This window comes from Caretta caretta, chromosome 15 (genome assembly GCF_965140235.1).
Source record: "Caretta caretta isolate rCarCar2 chromosome 15, rCarCar1.hap1, whole genome shotgun sequence".
NCBI lineage: Eukaryota > Metazoa > Chordata > Testudines > Cheloniidae > Caretta > Caretta caretta.
Window position 1 is genome coordinate 2,996,256 of NC_134220.1, and position 21,479 is coordinate 3,017,734.

General features: G+C 48.4%; 1 protein-coding gene and 1 long non-coding RNA gene across 12 annotated transcripts in view; one reads left to right on the forward strand and one right to left on the reverse strand.

Moving 5' to 3' along the window:
* Nucleotides 1-21,479, forward strand: part of OSBP2 (oxysterol binding protein 2) — a 371,738-nt gene that overhangs the window by 197,203 nt on the left and 153,056 nt on the right. The gene's annotated exons all lie outside the window — the stretch shown is intronic.
* On the reverse strand, nt 17,822-21,127 carry LOC142069334 (uncharacterized). Its single transcript, XR_012665122.1, has 2 exons — nt 19,994-21,127; nt 17,822-18,957 (listed from the first exon to the last, which is right to left on the reverse strand). It is a non-coding gene; the product is annotated as an uncharacterized LOC142069334 (long non-coding RNA).

Below are 21,479 nucleotides of genomic sequence, written 5' to 3' on the forward strand. Positions count from 1 at the left end.
TATTTGCAGAGCCACTGGAAGAATTGCAGGGAACATGATGATTCCACAGAGGACAGATTGCTGGGGACACAGCGCAGACCAGTTCGAGATTGTTGGTGTTCATGGAGCAGCTGCAGACGGTGGTGTGCTCGGAGTATCTGGGATCAAGAAACAAGCACTGACTGGTAGGATGGGATCACAGTGCAGGCTTGGGAGGACAAGCAGTAGCTGCAGAATGTTTGGATGCTCAAAGGCACATTCCTGGATCTGTGTACCGAGCTCGCCCCGGCCATCCAATGCAGGGACACCAAACTGAGAGCTGCACTGACAGTGGAGAAGCGAGTGGGGACAGCGCTGTGGAAACTCGCAATGCCAGATTGCTACAAGTCAATGGGAAGTAATTTTGGAGTTGGGCAAATCCACCGTGGGGGCTGTTGTCATGCAAGAGTGCAGGGCCATTAATTGTCTCCTGCTGCGCAGGACTGCGACTCTCGGCAATGTGCAGGACATAGTGGATGACTTTGCAGCAATGGGATTCCCAGACCGTGGTGGTGCAAGAGACAGCACATCCCTATGTTGGCCCCAGAGGACATCAACAGAACAGGCTACTCTTCCATGGTTATGTAAGTGTTGGTGGCTCATGGGGATGCTTCGCTGACATCTGTGTGTGCTGATCAGGGAAGGTGCTTGACTCTCGCATCTTTAAGAACAAAGGACTGTTCAGAAAGCTACAAGCAGAGACTTTCTTTCCCAACTGGCTGATTACCATTGGCAATGTTGAAATGCCAATAGTGATGCGGGGGGGCCCAGCCTACCCCTTACTCCCCTGGCTCATGAAGCCGTACACTGGCCACCTCAACAGCTCCAAGGAAAGATTCAACTCCGACCTAGCAGGTGCAGAATGCCAGCTGAATGTGCTTGTGGTAGATTGAAAGGGCACTGGTGTTGCTTACTCGCCAGATTGGATCTCAGTGTGAAAAATATCCCAGTGGTTACAGTTGCCTGTTGTGTCCTACATAATATCTGTGAAGCAAAGGGGGAGAACTTGCTGCAGGGGTGGAGGCAGAGGTGGCGGGGCTGTCTGCTGAGTCTGAACAGCCAGACACCAGGGCTATTAGCACTGCCCAACTTGGAGCTATATGGCTCAGGGAGGGTTTGAAAGAGCACTTTAACAGTGAGCCACAGGAATGCATTGTGGTGTACTGGGTTCTCCCTGGCCCTGCTGTTTCGGGGCCTGTTAAGAATTGTGTGGTGCTTGGTCTATGTGTATGAATATAACATTGACAATGCACCTATTAATTTTGTGGTGCTTGCTGTACACTGATGATTCTTACACTGTGTTTGTCACTGATCCTATGAATTGCTAGTGTACAAGACCATTATGCCTGCCGGCATTATAAACTAATGTGTGTTACAAACTAATAAAGATGAATAACTTTCAACATAAAAGAGTTTTATTCAGTAATGAAAACACTGCCTAACAAATAATCTAAAGAACATACTAGTAAATACTTTTTAACTTTAAAAAATCTGGGAACTCTTAATAAATACACAAGGGCATGGAACCCTGGTGTGCATTGTACCCATGCATACATCAGCCATGGCTCTCTAAGGTCAGTGTATTGGAAGCTGTGGCTGTCCATTCTTTCCCCTGGTGTGGAGTGGTAGGGGTAGGCGCACTGGCCCTGAGGTCACAGGAATGCCCGGGGGGGGGGATTGTGTGTAGGGAGGCGCTGTGCTGCAGTTCTCCACCCACTGCCATGGCAGTTGAGCCTGGGATTGTTGAACCTGGAGATCCACAAGACTCTGCAGCATCTGTGTGTGCTGTCGGCAGAGCTGTAAAGAAGCATTTTAGCATCTGGGTGAGCAAGCATATTTGCGCCCTCTAGAGGCAGTGTGGCCCCCCACAATGTGGCCTGCGGGGTCACATCTCCCTCCAGATTTCTGCCTTCTGTTTAATACAGAGGTTTTCAAACTGGGAGTTGGCCGAACTGCTTGAGTCCCTGGCTCTTTGTTGTGGGAGCTGGGGCACTGGCTGGCTGCCCAGCAGCCCTCCGTTCCCTGCTCCCTGAGCTGAGCCGCCTCCAGATGGCCAGACGCTCCCCAGGCAGGGCAGGCAGCACTGCTCCAAGCTGCGTCCCTGACATGCTTTTGCCTTGCCCCCGAAGGAGCCTGGCACCAGAGCCAGCCCCTGCCTTGGCACACTCCATGGTTTGAAAACCTCTGTGCTAAATGGAAGACAGAAATTATGGGGGTGGCATGTGGCCCCACGCTGCCCCCGCTTGCCCTGGTTATGGCCCTGGCTGCCGGAGAAGCTCCATTATGTCCTGGTGCATCTCCCTCACCTTTTCCTGGGCCTTTCTCCTGTTCGCTCTGTCCTTCTCCGTGCAGTCTGCAAGATTCAACCTCTGTTCAAGGTCTGAGCCAGCACGGGCTTGCAGTATCTCACAGAACATGACCCCCCGAGTCCCAGGTCCTCTGTTTTCTCCTCGTATCTGTGTCAGTCATTCCGCTGGTGGGGAGGATGTACCTCCTCAAGGGAGCAGCTACGGGTAAAACACAGAGGTGCAATTGTCAGTATAGCAGGCACAGAAGGTGAAACAAGATTTGCAATTCCCCCCTCCCCTTGCTCCCGTAAAGCGCTAAACAACACAACCTCATTGGCACTTCCTCTTTGGAGAGCTTGTTCCTGGCGCCACTCCCAGCACCAGCCATGGTGAGTACGGCCCACCGGGGTGAGGGAATTGCTCAGTTAGCATGAAACGGAGCACAGGGCATGGGCGCTGAGGAATAGCTGCATTTTCCACAGGCAGTGGTGGTGTTAGTTGATATCTACAGTAACAAAGGGAGAGAGAGCACGGCTGCTGCCGGCGTTCCGTTGCCCAGGCTCATTTGCTGCTCGCCTGTTGAGGGCAGTGGTGCCTGCTGAAGTTATTGCTGCCTGGCGTGGGGCAGAAATAAGGCTGCTATCCCTAGAAACCTTCAGGAGCAGCTTGCAGGGTGTGGCACCTCCATGGAAGTTTCATCAAGATCTCAGGAGGATTCAAGGGAGGTTTGCTGTGTACATAAGCAAACTGCTCCCTACGCCCTAGAGGGGAATGGGAAGCAGATAACAAGGGCCTGCCTTTGTTGTACCACTGCCTCTTCTAGTGCGAGTAAATTAATTAGAATTCAATAGCTGGGTCCTGATAGTTGGGGGTGCCATCCCTGGAATGGGAATTTCATTGACATTCATACTGAGGTTCCTTCCCCTGCTTTGGGCTTGTCTGTGCTCGACCGCAGAGACTGGCTGGACTCCAGTGGACTCAAAGCAGACTCCACAAGTCCTGCCTGGCTGGCAGCACAGCTAGGTCCCCCAGTCGCCTGTCGTCCCCTCCCTCCCCCCCTCCCACACATACTTTCCCTCTTCCTCCTTGCTGCTCATGGCAGGGGCCTGTGACGTGGGCTCTTTGGAGTATCCATAGGGCTGTGCGGGGTGGTGGTGGGGGGCTCTCCACCAAGTAGGGCGTGCAGTTCTTGCAGCTCCTTGGCTGTCACACGGCACTGCTGCTGGTCCCCATTACAGGCCTTCTCCTGCATCCAGGGCCATCCTTACCCATATGCAAAGGATGCATCTGCGTAGGGCACCAGGAAACAAATTGCCCCAAATTTCCTGGTGCCCTACGCAGCTGCGTGCTGCTCCACCGGCCAGCCCGGTCCCCCGGCTGGCTAAGCCAGCCAGGAAAGCTGTCCCCACCCCTGCTCCACCCCAGCCCCGCCCCTACTCCACCCCTTCCCCTGAGCAAGGTCCCAGGGGACTGCAGCAGGGCGCGAGCGCACCCTGCATTCACCGGGCTGCAGGAAGTGGAGCGACCCGACCCCAACCTGCTCCACTCCACTGGCTCGTGCTGAGGGGCGGTTCCCCCTACCCCCAAGCCTGCTCCTGCCCCCCCACGGAGGCCTGGAGCCAGCCTGCCCCCATTGTCCCCCTCCCCCGCGGAGACCTGGGGACACCCCCCCTTCGGTGGGGCTGCGTAGGGCACCGAAATGTCTAGGGATGGCCCTGCCTGCATCCCCCGAGCAGTCTGCTCGGAGCTGTCCACGCTCCTATGGCTGGTTCGGAGCACTGCTTGCACAGCCTCTTCTCCCCACGGACCCAGGAGATCCAGTACCCCCCGTCTACACCAGGCCAGAGCGCGTCTGGAGCGTGCAGCCGGCACGGTCAGCTGGGCAGTTGCACACAACAGTGGAGAGCTGCTAGATGTCCTTGCTCCGCTGGACAATCAGGAAAAGGCATTTCAAAAACGGGGTGGGGGGGCCTTAAAGGAGGGGGGAGGGACTTTATTTTATTTTTTTTTTAGCTTGCAGGCCACGGATCTGCCCATGTGGCTCTGGCAGCTTCTGCAAACACACAGAATATCTGCATCAGAAATAATAGCCTGATGACGCTCTCACATGTCTGCAAAATCACAGGGCGCCAGCAGTCACCTACTTCATCCTTTTATTGTATTTTCCCTTCCAAACAAAAGCAAAAGGAACAGATGAGTGCAGGGGCTGTCTGTAAGTTATATCAAGAGGTGGCTTATGTCAGCTTAACTTTGTAGTGTAGACCAGGCCAAACGAAGGGAAAGTTTGCTAAAGATCTGCTGAGCACGATGGGCTCAGAGTTCTCAGGAAGGTGAGCGGGGCCTCCACAGAGGTGATGGCTATCGTTATAATGGGAACAGTGGAGGAAACACGCCACTGATTGTATTCTATAACGATGCATAGAAATGGGTCCTGTGTCTTTCGTGTGCTGAAGCTTCTACTGCAGTGTACAGGTTGCACTGGTGGGGAGGGTGCACTAGCCAGGCTCGGGTGGCAAACTCAGGAATTCTAGAACTGTAAATACAAGGATTAATTCCAAAAGATTTGGTCCTCTTGTCTCCCTGCATTCCCAGGCATCCACCATGCAAGGGATTCCTGGCAATGGATAATTAGCTAGAAGAAAGCATGTGACCTGTGAAATAATCTGATCAGCAGCTGCAGAATTCCAGGATCTCTGCTGATCATTCGGTGGGAGTTTGCAGGAAGTTGTGCTGACCCTGTAGTGGAGTGTGCTGTCCCACGCATACAGTGTAGCCCATCACCTGTCTTTTTCTGTGTTGCTTGGTTTTGCCACAGGCCAAAATGCAATGATCTGATGTCTCACCCGTGCAGCACAATGTCTGTATCCTCTGAGAAACTCTCTAGCAAAATAGTTTTCTGATGGCTCCCGGGTAGGGTTGCCAATTTTGGTTGGACGTACTCCTGGAGCTTTCATCACATGACATAATCTTTAATTAAAGAGTAACCTTTAATTCCTGGAGACTCCAGGAGAATCCTGGCGGGTTGGCAACCCTTCTCCTGAGAGATTGAAGGCAAAGTTCAGTATTTAGCAGAAGAAAGTTGTATGGAAAGAAGGGGAATAAGAGGAATGGGTGATGTAATGGCAGCTTCTTCCTTAATGGCCTTGTGTCTGCAGCATTGTTCTGTCACTAGGAATTTCATGCATTTGGTCTCCTGAGCTGATAGGTTGAAAAAACAGTCCAAAGAGGCTTACGGCTGGTTAGCTGCTGATCCATTTTACACAGGAGATTAACTAGCATCACGGTTCTAAAAATGGTTGGTTTCAGAGTAGCAGCCGTGTTAGTCTGTATCTGCAAAAAGAAAAGGAGGACTTGTGGCACCTTAGAGACTAACAAATTTATTTGAGCATAAGCTTTCGTGAGCTACAGCTCACTTCATCGGATGCATGCAGTGGAAAATACAGTGGGGAGATTTATATACACAGAGAACATGAAACAATGGGTGTTACCATACACACTGTAACGAGAGTGATCAGGTAAGGTGAGCTATCACCAGCAGGAGAGAAAAACAACCTTTTGTAGTTTCAGAGTAACAGCCGTGTTAGTCTGTATTCGCAAAAAGAAAAGGAGTACTTGTGGCACCTTAGAGACTAACCAATTTATTTGAGCATAAGCTCATGAAAGCTTATGCTCAAATAAATTGGTTAGTCTCTAAGGTGCCACAAGTACTCCTAACCTTTTGTAGTGATGATGAAGGTAGGCCATTTCCAGCAGTTGACAAGAATGTATGAGGAACAGTGGGGGGCGGGGGAGAATAAACATGGGGAAATAGTTTTACTACAAAAGGGTTTTTTTTTTTTTTCTCTCCTGCTGGTAATAGCTCACCTTACCTGATCACTCTCGTTACAGCATGTATGGTAATACCCATTGTTTCATGTTCTCTGTGTATATAAATCTCCCCACTGTATTTTCCACTGCATGCATCCGATGAAGTGAGCTGTAGCCCACGAAAGCTTATGCTCAAATAAATTTGTTAGTCTCTAAGGTGCCACAAGTACTCCTTTTCTTTTTCCATTCTAAAAATAGTCGTCCTGGCTTATGGTGAGGCTGGCTGTTCCCATAGCAACTGCCTTGTGCTTAGTGGCCTATAGATAAAAATCGAAACCAAAGTGCTTGTAAGTTTGGTTGCAAAACAAAGTGATGAGCAGAGTAAGTCCCAGGATGGCCTGTGTTTTTCAGGGTTTGTTTGGTACGTGGGTTAAGTGCACGTATCCAAATAAAAATCACATGCACCTGCAGTTAGGAGATCCATTACAATTAATCAATAATAAATAAATGACTTTGTAAAATGTCAAACTGATAAGTAAGTGGACACTGACCAAGTCCATGGGCAGGGCATTATATGGAGGGTTAGGAGACCTGGGGTCTGTTCCAGACTCTGCCACTGATCTGCTAGGTGTCCTTGGGGAAGTCACTTCCTCTTTCTGTGCCTCTGGTTCCCCTCCCACCCGTTGTCTGTCCTGTGTGGTTAGATAGTAATCTCTTTGAGGCCCCGAAACTGGAAGGTGCCTAAGCACTCATTGATGCCAATGGGACTTCAGTGCTTTCCTGAATCAGAGTCTGGGGACTCTTTCTACTATGTGTGTGTTCAATGCTTAGAGCAATGGGCCCTCGATCTTGGGTCGATCCTGTAAGTACCGCTCTGTACAATAAATAATAACCTGAGTAAAACACTGCACAGCACAGTTATGGGTATTGACTTTCCAAGGGGTTTCTGCTGCATTTCAAGGTAAGTTAGCAGGTAGTTTAAGGGAAGAAAAACACTTAATACAGAAATGTCTTTAATATGATTTGTAATTTGGTAGTGCCTAGAGGCCAGGACCCTGGTGTGCCAGGCGCTGTACAAACATAGCACAAAGAACAATTTACAATGTGGGGTTGGTTTTTTTAAACTATGAAAACACCTTCTTGATTTCAACATTTCTCAGCAGTCTGCAAAAACCAGAAAGTGAACCTGACTAGAGTGATGGCTGGTATGCATTATTTGTATCATGGTAGCACCTAGAAGCCCCCTTGGGCTGGGCACAGTACACACAGCAAGAAAGGCATATCCTTTCCCAAAGAATGTACAGCCTCGGGAAGCAGACCAGGCTAGTTTCACTCTACAAACTGTATTAAGTCCAGTAACTAAAGAAGTGGAATAAGTATTGAAAAGTAAATTCAATTTTTAAATTCAATTTAAAATTGGATTAAAAAAATACTGGAGTGGGAGCTTTCTCACTGCTAGGTAGCAGAAGTGGAGTGTCAAAGCTCTGAAGAGATACTGCCTCCCAGCCATTTGTCAGGTGATTGAATTAAGTAGGTGCTGTTATAAAGCAGATAAAAACCAAACAGTCTGACAGAAAACTCTTCACTCTTGATTGCACAGGTTTCAGTTCCTTAGTCCCTGTGGTGTCAGACTCCTGTTAGTCTAGTTGGCCATAGAGTCTTCTTGGAAAAACAGGAGAGACAAGACCAGAATTTCTAATGTAAAAAAAAGATGTAGGAAAACCCCACAACTTACAAAAACAAAATTAAACATACCCAGCTCTTGATATGTCATAAAGACACAAAAGAGGGCATAATCCCAATTTGTATTTTCCTTTGCTCATCAAAGTCCTTTTAACCAGGCATGACCTGCTTCGTGCCAGAGAGAGCCACATCCAGTTTCCTTGGTTGTGCTGCGATAATAAGGAAAAGGCCCAAATACATTTCTGATGTCTTTATATGAATGTTACCAGGGATTCAGAGCAATATTAATATGAATAGTTTGTCAGGCATCATTTCAGTTGGAGTGCCCATTGTGATACTATATTATCATAAAAAGAACAGGAGGACTTGTGGCACCTTAGAGACTAACAAATTTATTTGAGCATAAGCTTTCGTGAGCTACATGGATGGCATGCATCTGATGAAGTAAGCTGTAGCTCACGAAAGCTTATGCTCAAATAAATCGGTTAGTCTCTAACATGCCACAAGTACTCCTGTTCTTTTTGCGAATACAGACTAACACGACTGCTACTCTGAAACCTGTATTATCATAAGCACTCCAACAACCCAGTGAATTACTGTGCAAATGGAAACATTTCATTGCAAGTCAATTTTCTCTACTTTTGCTTATTTGAAGAATCGGTGTAAATTAACTTTCACTGATTAGTTCTGTCAACAGGCAGGAGGCAGCCCTCAGCTGCAGAGCCTGGCCATGACACCAAGGTAATATATGATTGGTATTTCCATACAGCCCAGGGGCTGCTCTTTGCCGGAAGTTGGGGATGGATCACTTGAGAATTACCTATTCATTCTCTCTGGGGCACCTGGCATTGGCCACATCGGAAGACAGGATACTGGGCCAGATGGACCTTTGGTCTGACCCAGTAAGGCCGTTCTTATGTATGTTCTTATGCATTGCAGTCAGTGGCAAAAAATCTTATTGGCTTCACTGTAGCCAGGATTTGACCCTAGGTGTGCATGGCTCAGTAATCAGACTGAAGACAGCAAGGGCTTAATCCCAGAAAAACACACATGAGCTGCAGTGGGACGTAAAGTTACTTGAGTAAGTAAGGGTCTGCAGGACTGGACCTTGCGGGAGAACAGCAACCTCAGTAATGAAGGGAACTAATAAGTAATTGCTAGGTGGTCTCCATATGGCACTCTTCATCCCGAGGTCCTGAGGGAGGAAGAGGTGGGACAGGTCAGCTAATGACAGTGCCAGGAGATTTGTATAGCTGCATCTCATTAGTTTCCCTTTGGGGCTGAACTCCTAGTCCCACTGAAGTCAGTAGGAGTTTGGCCATTGGCTTTGCTGGTGCCAGGATTTCACCCTTTTTTATAATTATATTTGTAATTAAAATACATATAAAATGAACATAATAGATCCCCACGTGGGGTCAGAGTTGAGGGGCCATTGGGGTGGAGAGGGTTGGGGGAGGAAGGGGAGCCTGCCCGATGCACAGGGTTGGGGGGGGGGAGGAGGAGTGTTCCTTGGGGGAAGAGGCAGCAAAGGGCCCTGTGCTGTGCTCAGCAAAGTCAGTGGGAGCAGGACTGGCCGACCAGGGCTGAACTGGCAGGGTGTCGGGGCAGGGGGCAGCTGGACGTGAGATGGGCACAGGAGCAGAATTGTGAGGGGCTTTGAGGGCGAGGAGCGTGCCCGCGATGCGGCGGGAGACCAAGGCAAAAGCCGGCTCTCAAAGGAGATGGTGACTTGGCTGGACCAGCAGGGGGAAGATGGGTCTGGCTGCGATGCGATGGACAGGCATGAAGAGTGCGGGGTGTGAAGGAGGGAGGCGGTCACGGAGGGAGTTGCGGTCATCAAGTCCGGAGGTGACCAGGGCGTGGAACAGGATTTTGGAGGGTAGGAGAGGGCTCAGAAGCCTGTGTAAAGGAAGAACCAGCAAGTTCTGGTTTCCCTGGAAGAGGAAAGGGGCTGGTAGCAAGGTGCCTTCGCACCCTGTGGTGGCAGTTGTGTGTATAGGAGGAGGGGTCACGGGAAGGGTCTGGGCCCAATCTTTAGTTGCATTAAGGCAGCTTTGTGCCTCTTTGTCAATGCACAGCTCTCTAGGGCCAGCAGACCCTGCCCCATGAAGGATCTCCCCAGTATAAATGAGTCCTTTGGGGGTGTAGAGCTGCCTTCCCAGCAGATCCACTAACGTCCCTGCCTATGGCTGGTGCTGGGGGTGTGGCCTGGCAAGAGTGTCCCTGTGCCCTGGAACCCCCAGCTACCAGAATGGCCCTTTGGGTACAGGCAGGCAGCTCAGCCAGGGTTCCAGTCTGGTGTAGGGGAGCCATAGGCCCAGGAAGGTTAAAAATGGCTTAAGGCAGCCTCCCCTCCTGCTAAGCCCAGATAGGAGCCTATACCTTCCATCCCACTCTGGGGAGCTGAATCTGCAAAGTCCAGCTGACTGCTGCCCACAGAAGGCTGTGACCAGTTTCTCTTCTTGCAGTGGACGAGAAGCTGGATATGAGTCAGCAGCATGCCCTCGTTGCCAAGAAGGCCAACGGCATATTGGGCTGTATTAGTAGGAGCATTGCCAGCAGATCGAGGGAAGTGATTATTCCCCTCTATTCAACACTGGTGAGGCCACACCTGGAGTATTGTGTCCAGTTTTGGTCACCCCACTATAGAAGGGATGTGGACAAATTGGAGAGAGTCCAGTGGAGGACAATGAAAATGATTAGGGGGCTGGGGCACGTGACTTACGAGGAGAGGCTGAGGGAACTAGGGTTATTTAGTCTGTAGAAGAGCAGAGTGAGGGGGGATTTGATAGCAGCTTTCAACTACCTGAAGGGGGGTTCCAAAGAGGATGGAGCTCGACTGTTCTCAGTGGTGGCAGATGACAGAACAAGAAGCAGTGGTCTTAAGTTGCAGTGGGGGAGGTCTAAGTTGGATATTAGGAAACACTGTTTCACTAGGAGGGTGGTGAAGCACTGGAATGAGTTCCCTAGGGAGGTGGTGGAATCTCCATCCTTAGAAGTTATTAAGGCCCGGCTTGACAAAGCCCTGGCTGGGATGATTTAGCTGGTGGGGGGACCAAAACTGGACATAATACTCCAGATGTGGCCTCACTGGTGCCGAATAGAAGGGAGTAATCACTTCCCTCAATCTGCTGGCAATGCTCCTACTAATGCAGCCCAATATGGCATTAGCCTTCTTGGCAACAAGGGCACACTGTTGACTCATATCCAGCTTCTCGTCCACTGTAATCCCCAGGTCCTTTTCTGCAGAACTACTGCTTAGCTAGTAAGTCCCCAGTCTGTAGCGGTGCATGGGATTCTTCCGTCCTAAGTGCAGGACTTTGCACTTGTCCTTGTTGAACCTCATCAGATTTCTTTTGGCCCAATCCTCCAATTTGTCTAGGTCACTCTGGACCCTATCCCTAACCTCTAGTGCATCTACCTCTCCCCCCAGCTTAGTGTCATCTGCGAACTTGCTGAGGGTGCAATTAATCCCATCATCCAGATCATTAATAAAGATAGGTTTCAGAGTAGCAGCCGTGTTAGTCTGTATCCACAAAAAAAAAAAGGAGGATCCGATGAAGTGAGCTGTAGCTCACAAAAGTTTATGCGCAAATAAATTTGTTAGTCTCTAAGGTGCCACAAGTCCTCCTTTTTATTAATAAAGATGTTGAACAAAACCGGCCCCAGGACTGACCCCTGGATGGATGGACAGAGACCTGCAAGCTCAGCTAATTTTTCTCCCTGGAGCTAGACTCTTCCCCACTGCTCGGACCTTTGCCTAATTTTAATTGTCTCAGCTGCTGGGGCATCGTTCACTTCCCTGGAGGCTGTTTCAAAGTCTGAGATTTCACCATTCAGAAGGGTGTTTTTTGCTTTTGCAGCATAGATTCTCCTCTCCATTTCACCTCATTGTTTCCCAGTGGATGTATTGTATCTTGACTTTAGCAAAGCTTTTGACACGGTCTCCCACAGTATTCTTGTCAGCAAGTTAAGGAGGTATGGGCTGGATGAATGCACTGTAAGATGGGTAGAAAGTTGGCTAGATTGTCGGGCTCAACGGGGAGTGATCAATGGCTCCATGTCTAGTTTGGCAGCCGGTGTCAAGTGGAGTGCCCCAGGGGTCGGTCCTGGGGCCGGTTTTGTTCAATATCTTCATAAATGATCTGGAGGATGGTGTGGATTGCACTCTCAGCAAATTTGCGGATGATACTAAACTGGGAGGAGTGGTAGATACGCTGGAGGGCAGGGATAGGATACAGAGGGACCTAGACAAATTGGAGGATTGGGCCAAAAGAAATCTGATGAGGTTCAATAAGGATAAGTGCAGGGTCCTGCACTTAGGACGGAAGAACCCAATGCACAGCTACAGACTAGGGACCGAATGGCTAGGCAGCAGTTCTGCGGAAAAGGACCTAGGGGTGACAGTGGACGAGAAGCTGGATATGAGTCAGCAGTGTGCCCTTGTTGCCAAGAAGGCCAATGGCATTTTGCGATGTATAAGTAGGGGCATAGCGAGCTGATCGAGGGACGTGATCGTCCCCCTCTATTCGACATTGGTGAGGCCTCATCTGGAGTACTGTGTCCAGTTTTGGGCCCCACACTACAAGAAGGATGTGGATAAATTGGAGAGAGTCCAGCGAAGGGCAACAAAAATGATTAGGGGTCTGGAACACATGACTTATGAGGAGAGGCTGAGGGAACTGGGATTGTTTAGTCTGCAGAAGAGAAGAATGAGGGGGGATTTGATAGCTGCTTTCAACTACCTGAGAGGTGGTTCCAGAGAGGATGGTTCTAGACTATTCTCAGTGGTAGAAGAGGACAGGACAAGGAGTAATGGTCTCAAGTTGCAGTGGGGGAGGTTTAGGTTGGATATTAGGAAAAACTTTTTCACTAGGAGGGTGGTGAAACACTGGAATGCGTTGCCTAGGGAGGTGGTGGAATCTCCTTCCTTATAAGTTTTTAAGGTCAGTCTTGACAAAGCCCTGGCTGGGATGATTTAATTGGGTATGGGTCCTGCTTTTGAGCAGGGGGTTGGAGTAGATGACCTCCTGAGGTCCCTTCCAACCCTGATATTCTATGATTCTATGTTTCTAGTTATTGTTCTTTGTACCATCCTGAACTTAAACGGTTCCTCTTCTTCCCAGGGGATTTCGTTATCCAGGTAGTTATAGGCAGTTACCATGATTGTGGTCTTCCTTAGTTGCTGTTTAGCTAATCTGTGCATAGTTCTTTTCTTTTTACCTTGTAAATCAAACCCTCTAGCCTTCTGACAATGGTAGTTGCTCTGCTCAGAACGACTCTTAATTTGTGTACCTCTTTCTCATATCGATGTGACTACACATGAGCTTAGCATTTCAGATCCCCCGCCCGCCTCCGCATACTCTTTGCCTAGTGAGCATGTTACACTTCGGGTCACGGAGCTCTATACTGGATGTGGAACTGGAACAGGGGTAGTGCATTCCGCCAGTGCTGTGCATTAGGGAAACTGAGGTACAGCCAGAATTCCTAGGAAGGGGTTGAATTGAGGACACAAGACAAGCAAATGCAAAATAAGAGCGTTATTCAGATTTGCTTCCTAATGTTAATATCTTGGTGACCCAGAGGGTGTTTACAGTCTCCTTCGTTTCACTACTGAAAAACCTGCAACAATCTCAGGCAAGACTGTCAGAGCATGTGTTCCCACCCCAGGGTTTATTGTGATTTAACAGAATCACCCATAGCTGAGAATAGCATTTTCCAAAGCACCAAAGGGATTTAGGAGCACAGGTCTCAGTGATTGTTAATAGGTGCTTCTGAAAATCCAGACCAGTCTTCTGCTATTGCAGGCAATCCTGCCATATAATCCCTGAGGTGACTGCAGTGTTCTTCTCTGAAAGGCTGGCCACCCCAGCTTCTGCATACATACCCAATGAATATCATCTTGTTCCTGCACTGGGTATTGAGCCCAGCTTTTCCCCATGGACTGGGGAGGTGTAAAGACGGTCTCTCTGTAGTTGGTGGTGTAATACAACAGAAAATATCATATTGCCTCTATATAAATCCATGGTGCACTCACATCTTGAATACTGGGTGCAGATCTGGTCGCCCCATCTCTAAAAAGACATATTGGAATTGGAAAAGGTACAGAAAAGGGCAACAAAAATTATCAGAGATCTGGAACAGCTTAGAGATGACTAAGGGGGGATATGATAGAGGTCTATAAAATCATGACTGGTGTGGAGAAAGTAAATAAGGAAGTGTTATTTACTCCTTCTCATAATATAAGAACTAGGGGTCACCAAATTAAATTAATAGACAGCAGGTTTAAAGCAAACAAAAGGAAGTTTTTCTTCACACAACGCACAGTCAACCTGTGGAACTCCTTGCAAGAGGTTTGCATGACACTAACAACAGGGTAGAGTTAAAGTTATTTGGATGCTTTAACTGTGCGTTTTTCTCTTTAGCATGTTCAGATTTTTTTCTTAGTGTAACATTAACACTAAATTTCCTGGGTCTATAGTGCTTGGTTTGGGGATAATTTTGGATAATTACAGCATCCCTGTAATGCTTTTATCTGTAAATTACATATATTAGCAATTTAAAGGTAAAAACATTTTACCCTTACATTATAGGGATGCTGTAATTATGTATATATGACCATCGTAATTTAACCATTCCATGAGAAGCTGGTTTTCTACATCTTCAGGTTTCTGTGATGAAACTTCTACCTGTTAGGAGCAGGAGGCTAGTAAAGACTCTTTGCTTTTGTCCTTCCAGTTTCAGAGACACCTCGGAGGCTCCAGGAGGCTGGACTGTTACCCAGCTTGAATTTAAGGCCCTGAGTTGCAGCCCCAGTTCAATAGTTTGAAAACCCATTTTGTGATTTGAACAAATTATGTCTGGAAGTCACTGAGAGCGAATAAACCTGGATCCCAATATGTCAGTGTTCCAGAACTGCTCTGTACTGCTCGCCTCTGGCAGCTCGTTAAGCAGACAGATCTATTTTATAACTGGCCCTTTGTTCCCCCTTCGGTGCTCGTTTTCTGCTCCTCTTTCTTTCTAAGCAGGCTGTTGGTTTGTGTGTGGTTGTTCTGAACTCCAGTAGCGGCAGCCGTTATGTAAGACAGAATAAAGGGAATAGTCCTTGGCTGACCTAACTCATCCGGAGCAGAACAATAGCACAACTGTCACCATTCGGCCCAGGTGCATTCGCTTGGCAGGAAGGGATTTTTTTTTCCAGGCTTGAGTTGCTTATGTAACTTTGTGTAGCAGCAAGAAAGCCCGCAAGCACTGGTCAGAGCCGAGTGCCCAGAGAGAGCAAGAGGCAGAATTTAAGCATCCTTGATAAACAGATCTGCCAGAATTCGGGAAATGCTAGTGTCAAAGGATGGGGAAAAGCAGAACACTTTGTCACTAAGGGACACAGTCCTCTCTGGCACATACAATCTGGACTGTATAGTACTGGTTTCAATCCAAACCTACCTGCACAGGCTCTGAATCTGTCCCTGTCTTTTATTTTATTATTAGTAGTAGTGGATCAAATCCTGAGGCCCTTACTCAGCTGTTATTCAGTCCTTAGGCAAAAACTCTTGGAAGCCATAAACTTTGCCTGAGTGATAACTGAGTATAAACTGAGTATGGGCCCAACAGTCAGCCCTAAAATAGCAATTAATAATCACAGAATCATAGAAATGTAAGCCTGGAAAGAGCCTGGAGAGGCCGTCTAGTCCAGTTCCCTGCACTGAGGCAGGACCAAACAGACCATCCCTGGCAGATGTATGTCTAACCTGCTCTTAAAAACCTCCAGTGACGGAGATTCCACAACCTCCCTGGGCAACTTAACCACCCTGGCAGTTGGGAAGTTCTTCCTAATCTCCAACCTAAATTAATCCCATTGCTTCTTGCCTTTCCTCAGTGGTTCAGGAGAACAATATATCACCCTCCTCTTTATAACAGCCTTTAAGTATGGTTATTGTGTTCCCACCCCCCCAGTCTTCTCCAGACTAAACAAACCCAGTTTTCTTCAATCTTTCCTTGTAGGTCATCTTTCTAACCCTTTAGTCATTTTTGTTGCTCTCCTCTGGACTTTCTCCAATTTGTCAGCATCTTTCCTGAAGTGTGGGGTCCAGAAATGGACACAGCACTCCAGATGAGACCTTCTCAGTGCTGAGTAGAACAGAAGAATTACTTCTCGTGTCTTGCTTACAACACTCATGGTAATGCATTCCAAAATGATGTTCGCTTTTTTTGCAACAGTGTTCCACTGTTGACTCATATTTAGTTTGTGATCCACTATAACACCCAGATCCTTTTCTCCAGGACTCCTTCCTAGACAGTCATTTCCCATCTTGTATTTGTGCAGTTGATTATTCCTTCCTAAGTATAGGACTTTGCATTTGTCCTATTTATTTCAAATCTTTTCTCCAGTTTGTTAAGAGCATTTTGGATTCTAATCCTGCCCTCTAAAGGGCATGCAATCCCTCCCAGCTTGGTATCGTCCACAAACTGTATGAGTGTACTCGCTATCTATTATCCAAATAATTTATGAAGATATTGAATAGAACCGGACCCAGGACTGATCTCTGTGGGACCCCACTTGATATGCCCTTCCAGCTTGACTGAACCATTGAAAACTGCACGCTGAGTATGGTTTTCCAATCATTTGCACATGCACCTTATAGTAGGTTCATCTAGACTGTATTTCCCTAGTTTGTTTATGAGAATGTCATGGGAGACAGTATCAAAAGCCTTGCTAAAGTCTTGCTAAAGTCTACTGCTTCCCCCCATCCACATGGGTTGTTACTCTGTCATAGAAAGCTATTAGAGTGAGTTGACATGATTTGTTCTTGACTATTACTTATCGTCTTATTATCTGCTAGACATGTGTTATCTGTAGAGTGTATTATTAGCCCCTTTGTACAGATGGGAACTTGAGGTCTGTAGAAATAACTGCCCCATGTCACATAAGGCACAGACAATAGCACCCAGGAGTCCTTACTCCCAGCCCCTTGCGTTAACCACTAACCTTCTAACCTAGTCTTGCCTGGGGAAGGGCGGGTACAGAGCCCTATTTCAGTTACCCACAGTCCTTTGCTGTCAGTAGGAGGCCATTGGATGATATCATGTGTCACAAATTCACAAGTGAAGGACACGTTTCTTTCTCAGTGACGGTTACTAAGACACTGTAAATGTGTCACTCCCACCACTCAGACTCCTTCTCCCTTCCTCTTGCTACTGTATAGCTATATCTCCAGACAAGGGGTTGGCTTAGTTATGTATGCACATTTCCAATAGGTTATCTGTGACATAGTCATGGTGATTGATGTGTGGCCCCTATGAGGTATGGTCAAAGAAAACCAAGCCAGCGTTGCTCTTTGCTGTCAACAGTGATTCATACTTTAGCTTCTTCCTGTGCTTTTAAAAAATGCCGATTAGCCACTAACAATAAGAAGGTTTCAGAGTAGCAGCCGTGTTAGTCTGTATTTGCAAAAAGAAAAGGAGGACTTGTGGCACCTTAGAAACTAACCAATTTATTTGAGCATGAGCTTTCGTGAGCTACAGCTCACTTCATCGGATGCATCTCTAAGGTGCCACAAGTACTCCTTTTCTTTTAACAATAAGAAATGTATCGAATATGGCCAGGAAAGGCCATTGCCGAGCAGCGCGGCTAGCTGTAGCCTCCAGAGGTTCCATTAATGTGAAGGGATGTTCCATGGAAAAGTACTCCTGGAACCCGTCACAGCAGCACTGAAGAGCTAAACCTTGGCAATGGCCACTCTGCGTGGCAGACAGGCAACAAGATTGTCTCCTGATCAGAGCAAGGACGGAGCGCCAGGAGCGTGGCTTGAGTCCTTCAACCAGTGTGCCAGCAAAATAAGTAAGAGGCAGAACCTCCCCAAAAACAGGCTGATATATCCGAGTCCTCCTCTGTAAATAACAATACAATGCAAATCGTGTGTGTGTGTGTGTGTGAAAACCAGGCTACTGGGGGAAGGAGAGACCTTGGTTTTTGGCAGTGTTAATTTTTGGTCTGGCACACAAATACTACAATGACAAGCACAGTATAAATGCTTACATAGACCTAGCTCTAGTTTATTCATCTATATTTACTGCAAAGAGATGTTAGTCTCCAGACCAGGATACTTTGCATTCCCCTCATCAAGCCTGGTAAATGTTCCATGCAGCCTGTTCTGAGCTGGAGCGTGACTATTCAGACAAACGTCTGTGCTCAAGAGTTGTTGTTATTTGTCCTCACTGTCCTGGAACCTTGCAGTAGAGACACAGAGACTGCTGTGTTACTCCTTACTTTTCATTGTCTTTGGCTGTTTACATACCTTGGGGTGAGAACTGGGTTACCTCCTAAAGCTGTGATCTCTGTCCGAATTGGAGATCACTCTATTCCCACCTGCTCCTTGCTTTCCTGGCTCTCCACCCCCTGTCCAACATCATGCTATGCAGGAGACAGGTGATAAATACACAGCAAATGTGGCACATGCTTTGCTTTGATGCCCAGAAAAAACGTCCATTTCTGATGAGCTGATTGCATCGCCAATACAAAGCAGCGTTCTCATTAACCGTCTGGAACAATGGCTTGTCTGTGAGCACTGCCTGCGATTAGTGCTGCAGTACGTGTATTTATGCTCACACGAATACAGGCAACGCAGACTCTTCTCAGAAGCTGGTTCCTCTAATTGGAATAGTTCCCAAAGCATACTCCTGTTCTGCCTAGTCCTGCTGGAGCATCTAACGAAGGCTTGTCCCTCCTGCAGTTGAATCATTCTTTGTCCTTTCTCAGACATGGATTTTGAAAGCCATAAAACGCTTACAACTGCAGTTCGGTTTAATCTGTGCGTTTTCATTGCCAGAGCTCATTAGAGACCATTAAAAAAAGCCTGGAAAACTTCACCTGTTTTCAGAATTTGAAAAGCTGCAAGAGTCAGATTCTTCTCTCTGTTCTACTCATGACATCACTGCAGCTACTCCAGAGTTATGCTGGTATAAGTCAGAGCAGAATCTGGCCCTAAATATTTGACATCTTCAGCAGTGAACTGATTTCACACTGAGCCACTGCTGGACAGCCCTGGCTGTCCTGCCAGAGAGGAGCCCCAATGAACCTGTCAGCCATCCAGCCTGAACCCTGCCACTGTCACCTGCTAGTTCTGTGCTTGCCGCAGTCCTGGTTCCTGTTGTCCTGGGGTATCTGATAACAAGGGGACAAAAGGAGAGTCTCATGTCTGTCCTGAACCAGCCAGTTGTCCACTCACAATTCACAGTGCTGATTCTTAGACAGGATCTGCTGTAAGCTGCTTTCAGCAAGGTCAGTGGATGACAAATAAGAACTATTCTGGGGCTCAGCTAAACACCCAGAGAGGTTGATTTACTTTCCTTATACTGAGACAGAGTTGGCTAGAGCATATGAATGGATAAGTAACAAAGTCCCTCCGAAACCTGACACTGCCTCAGTTTCCCCATAGGGTATGTCTGCACTGGAAGCGAATGTGTGATTGTAGCGCAGCTGCTCATGCTAACAGTACAGGTAACAATAACACTGTAGACATGTGGCATGGGCTGGCATCCTGAGCACATACCCAGGTCCCTGGTAGTCTTGTACTTCACGTGCCGTGTGACCAGACCCTACGTGTCAGCCATTCAGCAGCTCCCAGCGCTGTCAGGTTGCTGCAGTGACTTAGCCAAGGAACAGCTAAAGTCCAAACAAACTCAACACATCTTCCAATGTTCTGCCAGCCTACCTGGGCTCAGCTCCCTTCCTCCTCCTCCTCCTTCCCAGGGGTCACCACATCACCTTGCTAGGCAGCTCCACAAATAGTCCATTTGTACCCCCTCACCAAGGAGCAACGTAGGAGGAACTCAGGCCCAGCCTCTCCTATGGGTTCCCAGCCCTGGGAATCCTAAACAGCCAGGCTGTCTGCCCCATAATCCAACGCTACCCTGTCTTCTCCCTGGGCCTTCTCCTATACCCTCCAGCCTTGGCCTCCTTTTCCTTGCTGACCCCTCTGACTTCCAGGCCTGCTCTTTCCAGGGCCTGCCTCATCCACTTCTCTCCTTTGCTCACTGGCTGCTCCTATCCCCAGCTGGCCTGGTTTAGTCACATGTGTCTACCCTTAATTCCCTTCACCCGGGCTAGCTGCCCTGTGCCAGGCTGCACGGCTTCAGTGCATGTGATCTTGGCTCCCACTAACGGTTGGTCCCAGCAACTACAAGAGCTTGCTACTCACCTCTAAAGCAGTGGGGGTTTTCAGCATGAGTGGCGAGGGAGTTGGCTTTTAGTGCTGATGGTCCCAGTGCTCCTCCCTTTCTGGAGGACAGACTCCCCGGACTGGTCTTTCCTCACTGCTGCTCTGTTTTGCACTCCGAGGACATGGCATTGATCTGAATTAGCTGGGTTATCCCAGTGCTTTGTGAATTGATACCGAGCCCCGGGGTCCCTTCGTCAACCACTGACAGGGGCAGGCTCGCCTGGCACCATTTTGCAGTCCCTTTGCCCAAATCCCAGCTGTCTGATCTAGACCAAGCCTAGAGGAGAGCTGCCTCAGCAGTATGGCAGGGCGCTTTACTGCGCCCACCATGAGATCAGTGCAGTGCTCAGCTCTGCAGCTCTTTTACATGGCGTGATGCACTTTCCATAGGTTGAGTCTCCCCCACGTCAGTCAGCCATGGTGCGCTGGCTTTTCCGGTCCACCTCAGTGGGTTTGAGGAAGAACTCTGCTCTTTTCTTGTCAGCTCCACCCGCTGCCTTTCCCATCTTTTCCAGTCATCACTACTTGTCGAGACAAGGCATCGTAGCTGCTTGCTCCAGCCCTGATCCCCATCTGGCCACTCTGTGCGCTCACGTCCCGTTAATGCATCATTGCCTGCTGCCCTGATTGCTCCCCCATGCTGTGACGCTCCTTTTTTAGCTTTGCCCTTTAAAGGGGGACATTCACATTGAGACAGATTTGGAACCAAGGTGCCTTTCCCAGACTGTTCTCACACGGAAGTCCCGTGCCCGCGTAACGCCAGCAATCCATGCCTCTCCCTCTCCCCCAGCATCTGGCTTCTCTGGACAAATATGTTAGCAATATGCAACATAAAGTTTGGCTTCTTCCTGGCTTGGCTGCTTCCACGGGCACAGGGCTGTTCCAAGTCCTCCGTGTCTCTACAGAGACACTCTCTCCTCCCCTTGTGTGTAGTGGGGGGGGGAACCCACTTACCCCTTTCCTAGCAGAATCAAACCTGTGGCAAGTGGGGTGTTGGAGGCAAACCCTGCCAGCCTCTTGCAGGAACATTTTAAAACCCCACAATACAGTGCTGAGGATTGGCAGGTTAGGGGGATTTGTAATGGGGTGTAGAGTCCTCCATTTCTAGGTCCCCTGTTCATATCCCGCCCAAGTGGGGAGTGGCTGGTACTGCTACCACCTGAGGAGTGGTATGGGAGGCCAGCTGAAATGAGTAGGTGGGCTCAGTCCTGTTTGTGGTGGACAGGCCTCCAGGTCACAGACCACATCACTGCCAATGAGACTGGTTGGTCAGAGAGGCTCAGGTGGCTGCTCCCAAGCTGGAGGTGAGGATTTCAGTCACTGTCTATCCAGCAGCGTTCACCACACGGCTTGCACGCCCCCTGAGGAGTTTGCAAGGTGTTCAAGGCTGTGTCCAGGAGAGCTGTGTGACCCCTGGTTCGGGACTGGGTGCAATAGAACAATTGTCAAACCTCAATGGAAGGTG